Source organism: Nomascus leucogenys, chromosome 22a, assembly GCF_006542625.1.
Source record: "Nomascus leucogenys isolate Asia chromosome 22a, Asia_NLE_v1, whole genome shotgun sequence".
Classification (NCBI taxonomy): Eukaryota; Metazoa; Chordata; class Mammalia; order Primates; family Hylobatidae; genus Nomascus; species Nomascus leucogenys.
Window position 1 is genome coordinate 88,590,505 of NC_044402.1, and position 21,495 is coordinate 88,611,999.

A 21,495-nucleotide genomic window follows, 5' to 3' on the forward strand; every position below is an offset into this window, starting at 1 on the left:
CGCACCTGGTCTGTCTAAATATTTTATAACAATCCTCCGAAAAGAGCTCTACCACCATGACTCGCACAGTTAAGTTGATGTGTATGCATATTGAATATATTTAATTCTATTTATTCATTTAACTTAAAGAAGCAACGACTTCAAAGGTCACTAAAAATTACACGAAAATCTAAAATGTCATAGGAAAATTTCCTTTTAAAAGACGAGTGCTGACTCTGAAAGAATAGTGAAAGTGGTTTAAATTATTTATCTTCCAAGAATAGGACCTTTGGATATCCCAAGATAAAAGTTATATTAATAGTTCTTTCATTCGATCAATATCTCAACGTCATCGGCAGTTTGTTCTGTAACGGAAAAAAAAAAGCCTATTTCTTAAAGGACAGCAGCACAAAACAACTAAATAGAAGAAATCTGTGACAACTGAACACTTTAGGATTCAGACAAGTGATTGAGAGAACGTAAGTAAGAAGGCTTGTTAACTATACACATACACACATGCACACATACAGAGTTTCATCTGTAAAAAGACAGCATCATCCACATTTATCTGACCATGCCATTACACAGATTGAAAACTGAGGTGAGGGTAGTACAACAGATAATTCTTTAAAAATGTAAATGTTAATTGAGTTTGAAGAATAAATGGTCTTTTTTGATATTTCTGCTTCATGGTTCTAACTGTTTCAGATTTCATCCTGAGAGATACAGGGAAAATGAAACAGAAAATCCAATCATTGACATTCAAAGCAAGGTCTTCACTTCAGGGACTTACTCCTTCATATAGTAGCTTTTTTTATTTCAAACTATTTAAGTTCATTTGAGTTTTCTATATGGTAAATGGTGGATTAAACAAATGCACAGAGAGCAAAGCTTTCTAGAATGTCTATCAACAAAATACAAGCCATAGTTGAGTATCAAAGTAATTGTAGGAAAGATAACAGGTCAAAGTCAATCAAATCTGCATTGCTCTTCTCTGAGGTTTAGTCAGGAGCATTCTAGACCTCAGAAGATGGTACTCTTCAGCCAACCCAACTCCACTAATATAAAAAGAAAAAAATCGTATGTGTAATGCAAGATGGTGGGGGCCACTTAAATGTATGAAACTCAAGCTCATTTTTAAAAATAACTTCATTTTTCCTCTCATCCATACATCTTCTTAACCGAGATGTCAACAAATATAAATTGACTTACATAAGTTCATATCCTACAGCTTTCTCTAAGCACTCTGGATAGACCGATGTTAAGAAAATTTTTGAGATTAATTAAACTTTTGCCTGACCTCAACCAAAGGTAAAAATATCAAAAAGAAAATTAATTTACTCCAAGCCAAAAGAAGAAATTGTGGGTTTCTTCTCTATGTCTATGAAATAGAAATGCTAAAAAACTATCTCCTGTTCCCTGTGCCTCAGAATGTAGCTTGATAAATCAGAAGAAAAAAATGGATGCAAAAATCTTCACAACCATAAAGAACAAAATAAATTCTAAGTGTTAGTATTGCTCCTCTTTTCAGACACTTCATCCAACTTTAAGCATTATGATAAATGAAGGATAAAAAATGTGGTGTTATTGTTATTTATATGAACCTTTCACCAGCACAACTTGATTAATCAAAACTTCTTCATGGAAATGTATTATTTTAATCATTTAATTAGATTTTTAAAATAGACTTTATGTTTTAGAGCAGTTTTAGGTCCACAACAAAATCAAGTAAAAGGTACAGAGATTTTTAATATACAGCCTGGTCCGACACACGAATAGCCCACCTCGCCTCCTATTATCAACATCTCTCACCAAAGTGGTGCAGTTGTTACAATTAATCAAACTACATTGGCATTTCACTATCATCCAAAGTTCATAGTTTACATCAAGTTTTGCCCTTGGTGTTGTATGGGTTTGGACAAATTTATGACATGTATACACTGTTATAGTATTATACAGAGTAATTTAACTTCCCTAAAAATCCTCTGTGTTTCACTTTTTTATTCCTCTCTTCCCCTTAATCCCTAGCAATGATTAATCTTTTTACAGTTTGCATAGCTTTGCCTTTTCCAGAATGTCATGTAGTTGGAATCACGCATTAAGTAGCATTTACAGACCGCCTTCTTTCATTTAGTAATATGTATTTAAGTTTCCTCCATTTCTTTTCATGGCTTAATAGTTAATTTCTTTTCTTTTTTCTTTTCCTTTTTCTTTTTTTTTTTCTTTGAGACGGAGTCTAGCTCTGTCGCCAGGTTGGAGTGCAATGGCACCATCTCCACTCACTGCAACCTCTGCCTCCCAGGTTCAAGCAATTCTCCTGCTTCAGCCTTCTGAGTAGCTGGGATTACAGGCGCACACCACCACGCCCAGCTAATTTTTGTATGTTTAGTAGAGATGGGGTTTCACTGTATTGGCCAGGCTGGTCTCGAACTCCTGACCTCGTGATCTGCCCACTTCGGCCTCCCAAAGTGCTGGGATTACAAGCATGAGCCACCATGCCCAGGGATAGCTAATTTCTTTTATAGCATTGAATAATATTCCATTAGAAACTGGTTATATCACAGTTTATCTACTCACCTACTGAAGGACATCTTGGTTGTTTTAAAGTTTTAGTAATTGCAAATATAGCTGCTATAAAGATCCATATGCAAGTTTTTGTGTGGACATACGTTTTCAGCTTTTGTGGTGAAATACCAAGGAATGTGCCCACTGAATCATATGGTAACAGTATGTTTTTTTAATAATAAATTGCCAAGCTGTCAAATCAAAACGTCTGTAGAATTTTGCATTTGCACCAGCAGTGAATGAGAGTTCCTGTTGCTCCACATCTTTGCCAGCATTTGTTATTGTTGTATTTTGGCCATTCTAATGGGTATGTAGTAATATCTCAGTGTTGTTTTAATGTACGTTTCCTGATGATATATCATAATGTGGAGCATCTTTTCAAATGTATATACATCTATAAGTCTGTTAAGAACAGTGACCTATATTTTAATTGGGTTGTTTTCTTTTTGATGAGTTTTAAGAGTTCTTTACATATTTTGGATAATGGTCCTTTATCAGAAATGTCTTTTGGAAATATTTTTCTCCCAGTCCGAGGCTTATCTTTTAATTCTCTTCACAGTGCAGAGTTTTTAATTTTAATGAAATCCAGCTTATCCATTTTTTAAAAATGGATAGTGCCATTGGTATTGTACCTTAAAAGTCATCAGCAACCCCAAGGTTGAAGAACAGTTGACTATATTCTGGAGAGTCTATTTCTGAGTTTTCATTCTGTTCCATTGATCTATTTGTCTGTTATTTAGCCAGTTCTAGACTGTGTTTATTACTATAACCTTAAAGTAAAGCATAAGGTATTTTGGGTAGCATCTGTCCTCCAACTTTGTTTTCCAATATTGTGTTGGCCATTCTTGATCTTTTTCCTCTCCATATTAATTTCAGAATTAGTTGTCAATTTCCACAAAATAACCTGCTAGAATTTTGGTTGGGATGGCATTAAACCTATAGATTGAGTTGGGAAGAGCTAATATCTTGATGATATTGAGTCTGTAGCCATAAACATGGAATATCTCTCCATTTACTTAGTTCTTTGATTTCTTTCATGAAGTTTTATAATTTCCATGTATAGATTATATAAATATTTTGTTAGATTTATACCTAAGTACAGTTGGCTGTCTGTATCTGCAATTCTACATCCACAGATTCAAACAACTAAGGAAACTAGTCAGAAAAAATAAATACATAAAAAGTAATTAAACACTAAAAATGTAAATAATATGACAACCATTTAAAAGTAGCATTTACATCATATTATGTATTATAAATAATCTAGAGATGTTTTAAAGTATATGGTAAAATATATGTAGATTATATAAGGGACTTGAGCATCCATGAATTTTGGTATCCACAGAGGGACCTGAAACCAATCTCCCATGGACAGATACCAAGAGATGACTGTATTTCTTTTTGGGGGTAAGAGGTGCTAATGTAATTGATATTGTGTTTTTAATTTCAAATTTTACTTGTTCATTAGTGATGTATAGGAAAGCAATGGACTTTTGTATATTAACTTTGTATTCTGCAATTTTGCTATAATCACTTATTAGTTCCAGAAATTTCTTGGTTGATTCTTTTGGATTTTCTACATACTCATGACATCTGTGAGCAAAGGCAGTTTTATTTTTCTTTCCAATCTGTATATCTTTTATGTATTTTTATCTTACTGCGTAAGTTAGAGCTGCCATAATGAAGCAAAAAGCAATTGTGAGAGGGGATATCCTTGACTTGTTCCTGATCTTAGTGGGAAAGTATTGACTTTCTCACCATGAACTATGATGATAACCATTAAGTATATTGTTTTTGGTAGATATTCTTTATTGAATTAAGAAAGTTCACCTCTATTACTAGTTTATTGAGAGCTTTCATATGAATTAGTTTGATTTTGTCAAATCCTTTTTCCACATCTATTGATATGATCACGTAATTTTTCCTCATTAGCCTATTAATGTAATGGATTACATTAATTGATTTTCAAATGTTGAACCAGTCTTGAACACCTGAGATAAATCCCACTTGGTTGTGGTTTATTACTCTTTTTATGCATAGTTGGATTTGATTTGCTAACACTGTGTTAAGGATTATCACATCTATGTTCATGTGAGATATTTATCTGTTTTTTTCTTTTCTTGTAATGTGTGTCTGGTTTTTTGCATTAGGGTATGCTGGCCTCATAGGCTGAGTTAGGAAGTTTTCCTCTGCTTCAACTGTCAGAACAAGACTATACAAAATCAGTGTAATTTCCATTTGAATAAGATTTTAATTTAATAGCTACAGTATTCATAATGTTATCATGCATAATTAATAATCAATATTTCCTTGTAACTAATTTGGTACAAATATTCTGATTCTGATAGTTTCTCCTAAAAAAGTAAATTGTAGAGATGGATTATTTAAATTGAAATATTCCTCCATTTATGGCAGTCATCAATTTCTCTAAATCTTATTTTAAGCATAATTTAAAACCTTGTATAGCTCATTTTAAAACTTATTGTGTGTAGTGGGCACTAGTCAATTTTTGGCTACCCAGCATTTGAATTATTTTTGCTGCATTTAGAAAATGGCCCATCATATGAGTCTTGCTGGAGAGCAGAGCCTACCCCAAACTATTGGACCTGAAATAATACACAATTGCTTTTCTGGCCTCTAATGTCTCAGCCAATAAGATGCATATTACACAGAAGCTAGAGACTCAAACATAATTTGAAGAGATTTCATTCAAGTGGCATGTGACCAACATGTAATTCCTATAGGTGTTTGTGGCAACAGTGGCAAATATGATGTCACTATTCTGTGCCAGCAACATCAGAGGTAAAAGCTGTACAAGTCTTCAAAAGTGTTATCATCAAAGTCCTTCTTGCCCATTTCTGCCATACATGATTTTAACTGTGACTGTGTTTTTGTGATTCCCATATCACTCTTCCTTTTTTAATAGTCACTCATTTTGTTAGCAATACAATATCATTTTAACAAATTTCAGGCAGTCAAAGAGTCAAAGTTGATTGGTATTGCTGATACACTGTTAATACATAAACAAAGTAAAAAGAAATACACATTTTTTATTTCGGAAAAATAAGATGCTAACTCTGAAGTAGGATATGTGAAAAGGAAAAATATAAAATTGAAAGAAAATATACAATGGCATAAAAAATCTGCTGTAACTAGTTGGCTACAGAATAACATAGAAACAATAATCATTTTTATTTATGAAGAACTATGTTCCAGATGCTGTGCCAAGTACTGTACTAACATCTCATCTAATTGTAAAAGCAAGCTATGAAGTAGTATTACAGGAGTTATTAAGACACTATTTGACCAGGCGCAGTGGCTCACACCTGTAATCACAGTACTTTGGGAGGCCAAGATGGGCAGATCACCTGAGGTCAGGAGTTCGACACCAGCCTAGCCAACATGGCGAAACCCCGTCTCTACTAAAAAAAATGCAAAAATTAGCTGGGGATGGTGGCATGCACCTGTAATCCCAGCTACTCAGGAGGCTGAGGCAGGAGAATTGCTTGAACCCAGGAGGTGGAGGTTGCAGTGAGCCAAGATCCACTGTACTGCAGCCTGGGTAACAGAGCAAGACCCTGTCTCCAAAAAAAAAAAAAAAAAAAAAAAAATTTATTTCAGGCAGCTAGAAAGGGTAAAAGAGTCAAAGAGTCCTCAGTAAGGCTTTTTCTTTTAATAAAAACATTTCTAACAGAAAGCGGCTAGAAAAAAAAACAGACTTGCAAGCATTGATTTGCAAGCCACAGGCTTGCATATGTAAATGCAGGCTGTCAAGAGTCAGGTCCACCCAATATGGTGATTCCTGCTCCCTTCCTTTCCCTTCCCTCCCCTCCCCTCCTCTCCCCTCCGTTCCCCTTCCCTCTCCTTTCCTCTCCTCCTTTCTTTCTTTCTTTCTTTTTTTTTTTTTCTTTCAGAGTTTCGCTCTTGTCGCCCAGGCTGGAATGCAGTGGTGCAATCTTGGCTCACTGCAACCTCCTCCTCCTGGGTTCAAGCAATTCTCCTGCCTCAGCCTCCTGAGTAGCTGGAATTGTAGGTGCACACCACCACACCTGGCTAATTTTTGTATTTTTAGTAAAGATGGGGTTTCGCCATATTGGCAAGGCTGGTCTCGAACTCCTGACCTCAGGTGATCCGCCCACCTCGGCCTACCAAAGTGCTGGGATTATCGGCATGAGCTACCGCGTCTAGCCTCCTGCTCCCTTTTCTTTGTCCCCACGTGTGCAGGTGTCATGGCACAGCCAGATAGAAGCCTCATTTGCATAATAAAAGGTTAGGGTTGGAGGGCCAGTCTTTTCGCTGGCTATGTGAATGACACACCTGGTCAAATCAATCCCCTGTTTGCCCTGTTTGGGCCCTATGCAATCAGACACCACCTCCTCGAGCCTCCCAATATAACCAACTGCTTCCCCCCGTCCCCCACTGCCCGCCCACCCCCCACCTGTCCTCCTGCGCAAGGGGTGTTATTCCGTTTGGAGCCCTCCTCCCTCTGTGCCAGGGAGCTATTCTCTTCCTTCTTGCATATTAAACTTTCTGCTCCTTAATCCACTCCATGCGTGGGTCCATGTCACTAATTTTCTTGGTGCGAGACAAAGGACTCTGGGTGTTTCCCCAGACAACGGAGCCATTTCAGTAGGTTTTAATGTTGTAGATGTAGGTGAGAAAACGAAGGCTTATAAGGTCAAATAATTGTGTTTTGTCATACGGTGAGTATAAAGAACATATGTGAACACGATTCTACCTGATTCTAAAATCCAAGCTCTTAACCTTTATTTATAATACTACCACTGTGCACTTACAGTTAAATTTTTTTTTGTTTTTTGTTTTTTGGTTTTTGGTTTTTTTTGAGACAGAGTCTTGCTCTGTCGCTCAGGCTGGAGTGCAGTGGTGCAATCTCGGCTCACTGCAAGCTCCGCCTCCTGGGTTCACGCCATTCTCCTGCCTCAGCCTCCCGAGAAGCTGGGACTACCGGCGCCCGCCACCATGCCCGGCTAATTTTTTTGTATTTTTAGTAGAGACGGGGTTTCACTGTGTTAGCCAGGATGGTCTTGATCTCCTGACCTCGTGATCCGCCCGCCTCGGCCTCCCAAAGTGCTGGGATTACACGCGTGAGCCATGCGCCCGGCCTTTATAGTTAAATTGTTAATCACTATGATTGTATATAGACAGGTTATTGTTACACTTATCAACAATAGTTATAACAACAAATCAAATACTAGAAATAAGACATTTAATTCAAGTTTTGCTTGAGGGTCCAGAATTTAAGTTATGTCCTCACAAAAAAAATTCGTTTCAATTCTCCAGACAGTCATTTTTGTATGTTCATTGGTAACTCTTGATAAAATAATACAGTATAGTGTATTAAAAAACAGTAAGGGGATAAACACTCTGTGGTTCCCCCTGTGTATGTGTTAATAAAATCTATATGCCTTTTCTCCAAAAGAACTGAAAACAAAACAGTACATTGTAAGTTTTCATAGAATAGATTTATGATGCAATAAAAAAGCAATTGAGTAAATTATTTCTATTCTCCAGCTTAATACATACGTTGGTTTTACAGAAATACATAAATTCTCAATAAATCAAAAGTTAGAAAATTTAAACATCACTCATTTTTCCTTGGTCCGTATGAAATGTCTTTCATCTTTTTTTTTTTTTTTTGAGACAGGATCTCACTCTGTTGCCCAGGCTGAAGTGCAGTAATGCAATCATAGATCACTGCAGCCTCAACCTCCTGAGCTCAAATGATCCTGCCGCTCCAGCCTCCCCAGTAGCTGGGACTACAGGCATGTGCTACTATGCCCAGCTAATTTTTTTATTTTTATTTTTTGTAGAGACAGGGTCTGACTAGGTTGCCCAGGCTAGCCTCAAACTCCTGGCCTCAAGTGATGCTCCCATCTTAGCCTTCTAAAAAGCTGGGATTATAGACATGAGCCACTGTGTCTGGCTCTCTTGCATCTTGATGTTATCTCCACACCCAGGCTCAGCATAGTGAAACACACAGAGTTGTTTTGCCTGTGGTTTCTGCCATCAGTCAGCTTGATCCTGGAAAGTAGTCAGAAATGTCATATTTAAGACAAAACCAAAGTTAGAACTGTAGGTTTTGCCTCTGTTCTCCAGACTGCATAACTCTCTTGTCAACTCTTTCCTATATTTAAAATCAGCCAACCAAAATAGGCAGAATCATTCTTGGTAATACTGTTAGCAATCATGACTAGGGAACAAAGCCCTGCTACCTTAGAAAATCCAGCCCTTGCTGTGTGAGGAAGACCCTTCCCTTACAAGAGAGCACAAGTGCAAATATTCAAGGAATCTATTCCAATTAATCTTTATTACTGTAATGATTTTAGACTCATTATGTTGGAAAGAAGCCATGAAGAATGGAGTGGGATATTGTCCTCACAGGGCCACAACAATAACTGAGGGTGAAGGCTCAGGTTCCATGGAGAGATCAGACTGGAGGGGTTCAAAGCCAACTGACCCCCAGTGACAAAGGGACAGAAACCATTGACCCTTGTAATTTATATTTAGCATTCCTAGTACATACAAATGTTATAATCAGGTACGGAAGCTAAAAACATATTTTCCCTTTTTCTAAAAGAAAAAGGTGAATGCTATCATATACAAATTATGGTAGGTTTCCCAAATATCAATTTTTTAAACATCTTTTTCTAAGGAACATTTATCACAATTTCCAAAACATTATTTTTTTTTGTTCATATGCTTTGAATGTAATCTATATTTGGATGTGCAAAATATATTACCTTAATGCTGCCTCCGGAGTGATAAATCTTCAGAATCAGCCACATGAATATAAGAAATAAATGAGTTTGGGTTTTTTTGGTTTTCGCTTTTTTGCTCTATAATCAAATCTTGTCTAATTTTGGTACTTAACCATTAACCTTATTCAACAGACATGAATCTTATTGACACAGATGTTTAAAAAGTCAAATTCATCTTTAAAGGGCAAAGTTTGGTTGCCACGAACACTATCCAATAAAAAGAATCCTAGATGTGAAGAGAAATCCACAGGTGGCACCAGGAAAACGATTGTTGCATATACAGTTTTTGTTCAGCTACATTTGAAGACTATTTCCTAAACCGGAATGGTTGGGGTTGAAAACACATGTACCTAGAAATTATGCTACATGTATTCATAAGGACTGTATCATGAACATGAAAATCAACAGAATGGCCATTAACATGTCTGACTCCAAAAGATAACCAGTGTCATCTATCATATTGTAATGATGTTTATATCACCTGAGAGTTTTTCCAATAAGCCTTAGAATGAGAGGAGTCCTTTAGGAGAGGACTTTCCTCTCTGTGTTCTTAGAAATCTGTCCTCTCCAACTGGTAAACTTCACATTCATTGTTTAGTTGTTACAAATTAATTTTGCTACTTGTCATTTCAGAGTTTTCTTTTCTTACAGGCATTTGAAGCATCTAGTGTTTAATTTTCTTATCAAACAGTCACACATATAAACCTATTTATTCTGTCTCAAATCTTTGTTTTCTATATTTAATATATGAATGAGTATGAGTAGGTGGTTATGTGTGTGACGGTACTTTTATGTGATAAATATAAGCTTCTAAAGGGAAATGTTCTGACTCATAAAATTTATCATTACAGGGATTTCAAATTCTATTTCTTGGTATGCCTTTCTGAATCTATAAATTGTTAAAATCTATTTAATGTTTTTGCAAGAGAATACATTTTCTGCTACTTTTCTTTGTTGCAGAAATAACTTACCACTTCAAGCATAGTTTTCCTGTGTTTCTGTTTGTTTAGGTTTAGGGCTTGGGTGGGAGTTCCTTGTATTGTGTGGTTTTCTAAGAGCAGAAGATAATGTTTTTGTATAGTTCTATTAAACTGCAATCAAGAACTCTATGGTATGAGTAAAATTTGAAGGTGATTCTAATTCAATTCTTTATGTAATCAAATTCCAATGTCACCACATTTGAGTAATCCAACTTACTGTTTTTTTCATAGTGAGTTGAATTAATATTGAATTGATGATACATAATTCTGATTTCTTTTTAGCTATGAAAAAGGACTTTCAATTTTTCTGCCATTCTTCATGTGCAATGACTGAGTCTTTTCTTCACTCTGATCAATTTCTCCAGCCACATTTTAGCATAGGCCCTGCTTAGGATATAGTTTCCATAAATCAACCTTCTTCTCTGAGTGAGAGAATAGAAGTCCTTAACTGGAAGAATTAAAACAAAACAAAACACCTGAAGTCAGGCCTCTTTTTCATACTTTAGAATAAATGGGTAGGAGTGGCTGAAGATTACTGCTGTCTCATCACTAATTCCATTGAGTTGGTCAATAATGGCAAATTAATTTTCACAAAGAAACACTTTTCTCACTTATTTTCTCATTTGTATCCACACTATGGCATTGATATAGCTCAGGCCTCTAACATCTCTCATCTTGGCTAATGCAAAAATTCCCTCATTGGTATCTCTTCTTCCAGCCATGCTCCAGCCACCCACACTTCGGCAGTAGCCCACTCCATTTCCATCATCAACACAGCTGTCAGAAGAATCTCCCTAATGTAAATCTAAAAGCACTAATGACTACCATGTATCAAATACTTGCTATGAGCTTTATCCACCTTTCCCAAATTCTCCAAATAGCCCCTCAAAGTAGTAATTGTTATCTTATTCTACAGACAATAATGCCAAATTTAGAGAGGATGGTTAAATTTTCTGAGATCGTACATCTAGTAAATAGAGAAGCTGGCATTTGAACACAGGTCTGTTACATCCAAAAGCCACACTCATTACACTACACTAGGGTCCATCTATTACTTTCCAGCCTCATCAGCTGCCATTTTCCTCCCCATACAGTGACTTTTAGCAATTTATATTTTTTAATTTATTATTCCCTCTCATATTTCTTTTCTTTTTGACCACAGTGCCCTTTCCTCATTTTTGTCGGAAGATAAGGATATGGAAAAAAATAATGAAATGGTGTGATTTTCCTAGGGCTTCTGTAACAAACTGGGTGACATAAAACAACAGAAATTTTGTTATCTCTCAGTTCTAGAGGTTAAAAGTCCAAAATCAAGGTGTTGGCAGAGGCATGCTATCTCTCTGCCTGCTTCTGGACTTTGCCAGCAACCCTGGGCATTCTTTGATTTGCATTTGTATAACTCTAATTGTTGCCTCTGTCATCACGGTGCCATCTTCCTTCAGTGTGTCTTTGTGTTTCCACACACTTCTTTTTTTTTTTTTTTTTAAGTTCTGGGATACATATACAGGATATGCAGGTTTCTTACATAGGTAAACATGTGCCATTATGGTTTGCTGCACCTATCAACCCATCACCTAGGTATTAAGCCCAGCATATATTAGCTGTTTTTCCTGATGCTCTCCCTCCCCTACCGCCACCCCCAACAGACCCCAGTGTGTGTTATTCCCCTCCCTGTGTCCATGTGTTCACATTGTTCAGCTCCCACTTACAAGTGATAATGTGGGGTGTTTGGTTTTCTGCTCCTGCATTAGTCTGCTGGGGAAAATGGCTTCCAGCTCCATTAGCGTGCAGGCAAAGGACATGATCTTGTTCCTTTTTATGGCTACATAGTATCCCATGGTGTATATGTGCCACATTTTCTTTATCCAGTCTATCATTGTTGGGCATTTGGGTTGATTCCATGTCTTTGCTATCGTGAATAGTACTGCAATGAACATATCCATGTACGTATCTTTATAATTGTCCCTTCTCTTCTTATAAAACCATCAGTCATATCGGATTAAGGGCCCACCCTATTTCAGCATACACTTATCTTAAATTACATTTTAGGTACATCTGCAAAGACCTTATTTCCAAATAAGGTCACCTTCATAGGTACCAGGAATTAGGACTTCAACATGTTTCTGGGGACACAACTCAACCTACCATAAATGGTAACAGACACTAATAATTTTAAAACAACAAATTATTGTTGACATGTGACTAACAAATTCACACTAACTGTCAGCTGCTAAAACTTAGTTGAAGTATTACTTCCCCTTAAGCAACTTCCCTCATACCTCCTCTCCATCTCACATTTTAGGCAGAGATAGATGTCTCCTCCTTAATGCTGCAGGTCCTTATAATATTTCTACCATAATATTAAGACATGTTATAATTATTTATGTGCCAATATCTCCCCCTCCAGAATATGAAATCAGAGAATCTGTCTTATTCAGCTTTTTAGCCTTAGCACATCACATCATGACTAGCATGCAGCAGACATTCACCGTATAGTTGCTTTATTAAATTTATTATCTGACACATTGTCAAATTGATAGATATCATAATGCCAACAGGTTTCCATTTATTGTGTACTTTTTATATAGCCAGGCATTATCTAAGTATCAAGAATTATGAAAAGTCTGAGATTATTTTTTTTTAGCCAGTTAGCCTGCCATTGTTTTATAGATGCTGGCAGAAAAGAATAGACTTCAGGGTCACAGATGAAGGACTTTATTATTTATAGCAGAGCAGGAAGCATGAGCCTCAAGTTTGCATCTATTCTTTACCTACCGGGATCTCCAGGGGCGTTATACTCACATGAGTGCTGCTCATAGAGTGGATTTGTATCACAGCTAAGGAACCCCAAGTTAGGACACTCCAATGTTTTAAAGAGGGTTGCTAGCAAACTTGCCTAACCTTTGTCCTAGAGGGCAATACCATCTTAATAAAGACAATATTCCTGACCTCTGCCCTGATGGGAGACATTATCTCTGTCTTCCAAGGCTGTTTCCTATACAAACATCATTAAAAAGATAGTCCAGAACAAAAGTTAATACAAGACATGCAGAAAGGCCCTGAATTGTCTCCCAACAATAAATGTTTTATATCCATCAATTCACTTTCTCTTTACTTACCATATTTCAAAACTCTTTCTAGATAAGCAAGCTAATGCAATTATCTCATGACATAGTTAGTAAGTTGCGTGACACTTAGTAATTTCATGGGTTTCCTTTGATTTTTTGTTCAGGATGTCAGAAAATCGTTACATCTCACTGTTTTCATTTCATGAATGTGTAGTGCCGGGAACTGTTTCATGTTATTTTATCCTCTTCAAAACAACTCTAAAATACAAGTATGCTAGGAATGAAATCTGTGCCTACCTCATTAAGGTGGTACCAATATTAAATGAGTTAATAAAAGGAAAGCACTTTCTGTAGTGCCTGGCATTGGTTAAGTGCTCAATAAATCATAGATACTATTTTATAGATTGTTAAATGGGGGCATAGAATGATTAGATGCTCATACAAAGTGACAAATTTGTAAGTATCAAAGGTGAGATTTGAATAAATGTCTAACTTCAGACTCTCCTAACAACAATATGATAGTGTTACTCCTTATACTTGTTATCCTCCTCTTCATGCTGTCTCACACCAGCTCTTCTGTACAATGCTTCATTCCCCTGATAAGCTTTCTATCCTGGTTCTAGTTCCCTTTCATTTTCGACCATTCACACTGCTTTGTGGATCTCAGTGTAATGATGCCTCTCTGGAAGTCAGATTCTTAGCCTCCACTGACTCTCTCATCTCCACTGGGCATCTCCAGGGAGGCAGATATGGCATACCATATGCTGGACATTTACACAACTTTCCAAGTCTTCATACCCTTTGTTAGAAAAGGCTTTCAAATGCAGTGATTCTCAAGCTCCTGGGTGCAGCCTCTGTGTGGTATGAAATACATAGACTGTATCAGAAACAGTAATGAAATAGACTGAAATGAGACAGAACTGAATAAAATGGACAATGTTAGAGTACATCACACATGAGAAAGGTAAATAATGTCCTTGTGTGTGTCTATGTGTGTACATGCACTACCTGGTCCCAATAGAAATTGTCAAAGGTTTGAAAGCCACTTCTTCAGTAAAATTACATATGCAGAAATCTGCCTACTGGTAAAACCTCTTCACTCTAGAATCTAAATATCTGATCTAAATATTTTATTATTATTTATTATTATTATATTTCCTTTTCAAACTCTTTTTAGGCTATGGTAGACAACTTGCCATCAAATTACTATCAACTACATTACTCTAACCTATTTTTCCCCCAGTATTGTTGCCCACTGGCAATTTTTCCAGTAGGCAGTCTACCTGATAGCATTTTAGAGTCATGCACATATCTCCAACATCCTACATGATCAAGGAATATCGATTGAGGTTCTAACACAATTAATCTGGCTCAACCATTATAACAGGGTCTTATTTAGTCTGAGAAGTATCTTAGTATTAATAAGAATAAGTCCATTTTCTTTTTTTCCTAGCTATAAACACATACAATGTTCATGCTAATAAAAAACTCTTCCCCAATGATGACCATATCTCTTTGTTGTTCACACACAGTCTGCTTCTTATTGAATTTTCTTGTAATGTACTCATATATTGGGATCTATCTTTCAAATACATTTCCTTAACTTTAATCAAGAATCAATTAGAAATTATTAGTCTGTCATTTATCTGATTTTTTCAATGCAAATATCTCCTTTGATGGAAGACCCATATCTTCCAAACCGATATCTACCCCCCAAAAATGGGAGACTCAAAATAATGCAAGGTGTGGTACCTACTCAAGAGCTCACAAAGCATCCTAGAAATGGAAACTTTATTAAAAATGAAAAAAAAGAGAGTTCACAAAACATAATACATGAGACTCCATAATGGATAAAACTAAACACTTTAGTGGTGTTAGGAGCTAGATTATGTCTTCCCTCCAAATTCATGTGTTGAAATCTAACCCACAGTGCCTCAGTATGTGACTATATTTGGAGATAGTCTTTAAAGATGTTTCTAAGGTAAAATGGGGGTGATTAGTGTAGGCCCTAATCCAGTATGGCTGGTGTATTTATAAGAAGTGATTAGGACACAGACACACACAGCAGAAAGACAACGTGAAGACACAGAATGCAAATGGCCATCTATAAGCTAAGGAGAGAGACTTCAGAAGAAACCAACCCTGATGACGCCTTGATCTCGGACTTACAGCCTCCAGAATTGTGATAAATAGATAGATAATCATAATCAACATGTAGATACATAATTTTTTTTTTTAACAATTCACTGCTGAATGTCATTAGGAGATACGGCAAATTGCAGAGTGAAGCAATAAATTATGATGTATTCTCTTACAGAAGCCAAAAACAGAAATAAGGAGAATACCAATTTAAAATTCAAATTAAGTTTGGGGGATGATGCGTGCCCTGATGGGGCATGCTGAGCGAGCGAGGAGGCACGGAGTCACCACAGATCGCAGGGATTTTTGACCACGTGGACAATGTAAATTTGAATTCTAGATCCAAGTAAGAATAAGGAAGTGGCATCCAATCCTCTGAGTTCTGATCTCCCAGCCTTGGCCTACAAGTTTTTTTATTTGCTTTCCTGTTGCATCTTTGATACCATTTCCTAGAGGCTGCTCCGTGATTTAACTTGAAATTCTGAAACGAAGATAGAGGAGGCAGTGGGAAAACTTGAAGAACTCATTGAGTCTGAAGTTCCACCAAAAACATCTAAACAAGAGACAGCGAAGGAGGAAGATGAATCTGTAGAACTGGAATCTCAAGTTCAGAAAGATGGTGTAGCGGATTCTACGGTTCTTTCTTCAATGCCCTGCTTGTTGATGGAGCTGAGAAGAGACTCTTCTGCGTCTCAGCATCCACAGAGAGTGACAAGCCTACAACTGGCCGAATTTATGAGAGTGACTCCTCTAATCACTGCATGCTTTCCCCTTCCTCTAGTGATCACCTGGCTGATTCAGACAAGTTGTCTTCCGCAGAAGAGAATGAACTCTCTCAGGCAGAAATAGCGGTAGAAGGAAACCCTTCAGGAGCGTCTGGTGCCACAGTTGGGCGCAAGTCTAGGAGGTCCCGATCTGAAAGTGAAACATCCACTATGGCTGCCAAGAAAAACTGGCAATCCAGTGATAAACAGAATGAGTTAAAGGTCATCGGAGCTAAAAGCACAAGGAGAGGATCAGGCTATTGAGGCACAAACGGGAGGTTTCTGCAAGCAGTACAACCTGCTGCAGGACAGTAAGTAGTACCAGTGATAGTGACCTGACTTGTGACTTAAGCACGAGCTCATCCGATGATGATGAAGAGGTTTCAGGGAGCAGCAAGACAATCACTGCAGAGATACCAGATGGACCTCCAGTTGTAGCTCATTATGGTATGCCTGACACCAGCTCTGACCCAGAAGTGTTAAAATGTGTACAATTTATCGGCGGCTGCAGTAGTTCAAGAGCACAATAATTCTATAGGCGGCCAGGACACAGGAGCTACCTGGAGGACCAGCTGGCTTCTAGAGGAGCTGAATGCAGAGGCAGGTCATTTGCATCCAGGATTCCCAGCAAGTGACAAAATATCTGCCGGCGATGCACCACTCAATGAAGAAATTAATATTGCCTCTTCAGATAGTGAAGTAGAGATTGTGGGAGTTCAGGAACATGCAAGATGTGTTCATCCTCGAGGTGGTATGATTCAGAGTCCTTCTACATGGAAGCATGGCTCTGGCACACAGTATCTTAGCACCAGGCAGACACAGTCATGGAACTGCTGTGATCACCCAGCAGACTTGGGCTTCACCAGCAGAAGTTGTTGACTTTATCTTGGATGAGGATAGCAGGCATAAATACCTACTGTGATACAATGTCACTGTGTTTCTCCTGCACTGTTCCCTTCCAATTCCTCATCTTTTCTGTGACATGGAAGTTCATTGTCATGGCTTCAGCTTCAGAAGCTGTTTGTGGCATTTGAAGGATTCAAACTCATGGAAAATTCCCTCCTTTCCTCCTTTTCTTAATTAAAAGAAGTCACTTAGGAAAAAATTGTAAATTAAATTTAAATAACCTGAAAAACAATGATGGGAGAAACTCCTAAATTTTTACCTTCTGGCATTCAATATAACACTTTTATCCATTTCAGCATCATACAGGCATTTAAAGGGAATTAAATATCTCTGGAACACAAGCAACAAAATTGAAAAAGTTAAACAATTTAATTAATAATGTATGAAATATACAAAGTTCAAAAAAATTATTGAGGCCAGGCACTGTGGCTCCTGCCTGTAATCCCAGCAGTTTGTGAGGCTAAGGCAGGAGGATCGCTGGAGGCCAGGAGTTTGGACCAGCCTGGGCAACCTAGTGAGAACTTGTCTCTACAAAAAATAAAAATACATAAAAAATAAAATAGTTCTTGCCAAAAAAAAGTATGGAAAAAAGAAAAAAAAAACACAGTTTACATATTCTTCTAATTGTAAACTCATTTATTAAAGAAACAAAGGCTTTTTTTTTTCTCTTTTCAAAAAGATTTGCTCCTGTTCATAGCTCCTACCCACTAAGCACTCAGAACACAGAAGAGCCCTATAAGCATGCTATGTGGAGCACAAGAGAACTTTTCTGGATGGAAGAATTGCTATATTAGTTTCCACTGTCTCTATATTAGATGTAAGGAAAAGAAAGCCACCCCGGTCCTTGCACAGCAAGCCATGCAGAATATGCACTAGATGCCTGCAAGTCATAAACTGGAATATGAGACCCTCCATCATCAAGTATAGCCAGTGTTTCTGGGTTTACTTCTCTCTATTCCTCACCTTCTCTCTAGCTGTGCATCACTGTTTCATTTTCTAGTTCCTTGCTTTTTTCAATGTTGGCTTTCCCTTCTCTTCCTACTTATACCTTTTTCTTCATCCAACACCCTATCATCAAAGTCACCACTCTCTACAACTCACCACTCCTCCAAGATTTTGCTTTCAAACCTTTCTGTGAAAACTTTTTGATTTTCTCAAGCCATATATAAATCATTGCAACTTCATTGCACTAGGCTTACACATTTTTTATTTAATCTTTTCTACATCTTAATGGAGCAGGCAGTAAATATTAAATGAAATATCACATGTAAAAATGCATGGCAATGGCTGAAGCTTAGTGGGCATTCAGTAAACATTGTTAATATGATGATGATGTCTTAATCCATCTCTTATTCTCTGCCTAACATAGTGTTCTGTACATAGCTGATCCTCAATAGATATTTATAGGCTATGTTATAGAAACACATATCTTGTCCAGAGACTCAAAGGTGAAAAAGTAATCTTTTAAAAATTTTATTATTTCAAAGTTTCTTTTCCTCCCAAGTGGTTGATATGTACTTTCAGTCAAATTGACTTTTTCTGTCCTTTTCTGAAGCAATTAAAGCAGAATATTTAGCTGTTGAGAGAAAGGTAGGGTAACTGGTAAAATATATTAGTTAATACATTATTACCCTACTACAAGTGATTATAACTCATTGATTTATTTCCTAAACACTCCATTTAACATTGAATTGATGAAATTTTAACAATTATAGGAGGCCTTCCCTGGGGAAAGGAAGAAAATTTTTCCTATTTATAAATTCTCCTTATAAACAATTTTTCTTGTGTATACCCTTAGAGATACCTTAAGAATTTCACAACCAGATATAAAATATGGTTTACTCTTTTTAGAGAGTTATTAAGAAAAGATACTTATGGCCTGGGAAAAGAAAAAGTAGTAGAATAATGCATAATAAGTACTGATTTTGCCACAAAGGCTTGATACAGATTAATAAAAGTGAAACAAAGCAAACCTTGCCCTCAAAATTATATTATTGTAGTATCTATAAGTGCCAAAACCAGCTCGGTCGGTGTCTCACGCGTCCGTGTGAAGAGACCACCAAACAGGCTTTGTGTGAGCAACATGGCTGTTTATTTCACCTGGGTGCAGGTGGGCTGAGTCCAAAAAAGGAGTCAGCAAAGGGTGGTGGGATTATCATTAGTTCTTATAGGTTTTGGGATAGGTGGTGGAGTTAGGAGCAATGTTTTGCGGGAAGGGGGTGGATCTCACAAAGTACATTCTCAAGGGTGGGGAGAATTACAAAGAACCTTCCTAAGAGTGGGGGAGATTACAAAGAACCTTCTTGAGGGTGGGGGAGATTACAAAGTACATTGATGAGTTAGGGTGGGGCATAAACAAATCACAATGGTGGAATGTCATCAGTTAAGGCAATTTTCACTTCTTTTGTGGATCTTCAGTTGCTTCAGGCCATCTGGATGTATACGTGCAGGTCACAGGGGATATGATGGCTTAGCTTGGGCTCAGAGACCTGACATTCAGGGAGACCCTAACCCAGCGGTGCTAGAGGAATTAAAGACACACACACAGAAATATAGAGGTGTGGAGTGGGAAATTAGGGTTCTCACAGCCTTCAGAGCTGAGAGCCTCAAACAGAGATTTACCCATGTATTTACTGACAGTAAGCCAGTGATAAACACTGTTTCTATAGATTATAGGTTAACTAAAAGCATTTCTTATGGGAAATAAAGGGATGGGCTGAAATAAATTAATGGGTTTGGCTAGTTATCTGCAGCAGGAGCATGTCCTTAAGGCATAGATCACTCATGCTATTGTTTGTGGTTTAAGAACACCTTTCAGCGGTTTTCCGCCCTGGGTGGGCCAGGTGTTCCTTGCCTTCATTCCAGTAAACCCACAACCTTCCAGCATGGGCGTCATGGCCATCACAAACATGTCACAGTGCTGCAGAGATTTTGTTTATGGCCAGTTTTGGGGGGCCTATTCCCAACATACAAGGATGGAGGTAAGATGCCTTTTAGAGGAACCAAAACAAATAAGATGAGACTAAGGAAAGCAAGAGTCAGCTAGTATAAAAGGAAGAAATTAATCAAAACCTATTTGGATATGGAGGCAGAATTCAGCATTTTCTAAGGCAACACTAGAAAACCATGAAACATTTGGGTGGAGGAAAATGAAACAAAATGTATTTTTATTGTTTTCACAAAATACATTTTAGTATGCATATCTGTAGCAAAGTCAGACACTATTACAAACATCTCATTCAAATTAAAGAGTAGGGAAAATCTAAAAATTCTTTTTAAGAAAGTAAGGGATAGTAGTAAATAAATATTCAGATTACTATTTTTGCTATATAAGATATGTAAAATATTGTTGCTATTGTCTGTATTTTATGTGCCAACTATATTGTTTTATTTTAATGGAGGTAAAAATACACAGAATATGTACATACAGGTCACTCCAGATTTTTGTCTCTAGCACATTTTCCAAAAGAGTATGAAGATCCTTGACCAAAATTCTTCTAACCAGAAGGCATTCTGTTTATTTATTTATTTTTTTTTTATTTTTATTTTTTGAGACAGAGTCTCACTCTGTCTCCCAGGCTGGAGTGCAGTGGTGTTATCTCAGCTCACTGCAACCTCTGCCTCCAGGGTTCAAGCTATTATCCTGCCTCAGCCTCCCCAGTAGCTGGGATTATAGGCGTGAGCCACCACACCCAGCTAATTTTTGTTTTGTTTTGTTTTTTAGTAGAGGCAGTTTCACCATGTCAGCCAGGCCGGTCGGTCTCAAACTCCGACCTCAGGTGATCCATCTGCCTCGGCCTCCCAAAGTGCTGAGAATACAGGCATGAGCCACGGCACCTAGCTCACCAGGGGGCATTTTAAAGACCCTATCCTCAAGTATAGGGAGGAACTATCACCTAGGATTGAACAGAATTGAAAACAAAATTTTTTTCTGAGAAAATGCAATTTAATTTTTACAGTTAGTATTTAAATAAAATAGAAAATGATGCCATTATTATTGTGACAACTCAAGAAGTCTACAAATTGTCACATGTATCTACTTACTATTTTATCAGTTTTACCTTCTCCTTTTTTTTCCATTTCTGAGTCTAAAAACAACAGTATCTTTAAGATCATACAATGTCTTCCTCTTAACATTTATGACATCATTTGAAATAATATTATGCAAACTCAACAGCTTTCTCCTAAATGCTATTAGCTTTATCCTAAGTCATTTCTTTGCTATCATATAAATGTAATTTTTCAGCTGCTAAAATAATACTTTGTCATCTTATTTAGGTTAAAAAATGAAGAATGAGCAGACAAAATTGTAGGA

The 21,495-nt window shown here is 37.2% G+C and overlaps 1 pseudogene; it reads left to right on the forward strand.

Annotated features, from left to right (window-relative positions):
* The first annotated feature begins 15,767 nt into the window (after positions 1–15,767).
* LOC100605135 lies at positions 15,768–17,196 on the forward strand (annotated as a pseudogene).
* The last annotated feature ends 4,299 nt before the right edge of the window (positions 17,197–21,495 follow it).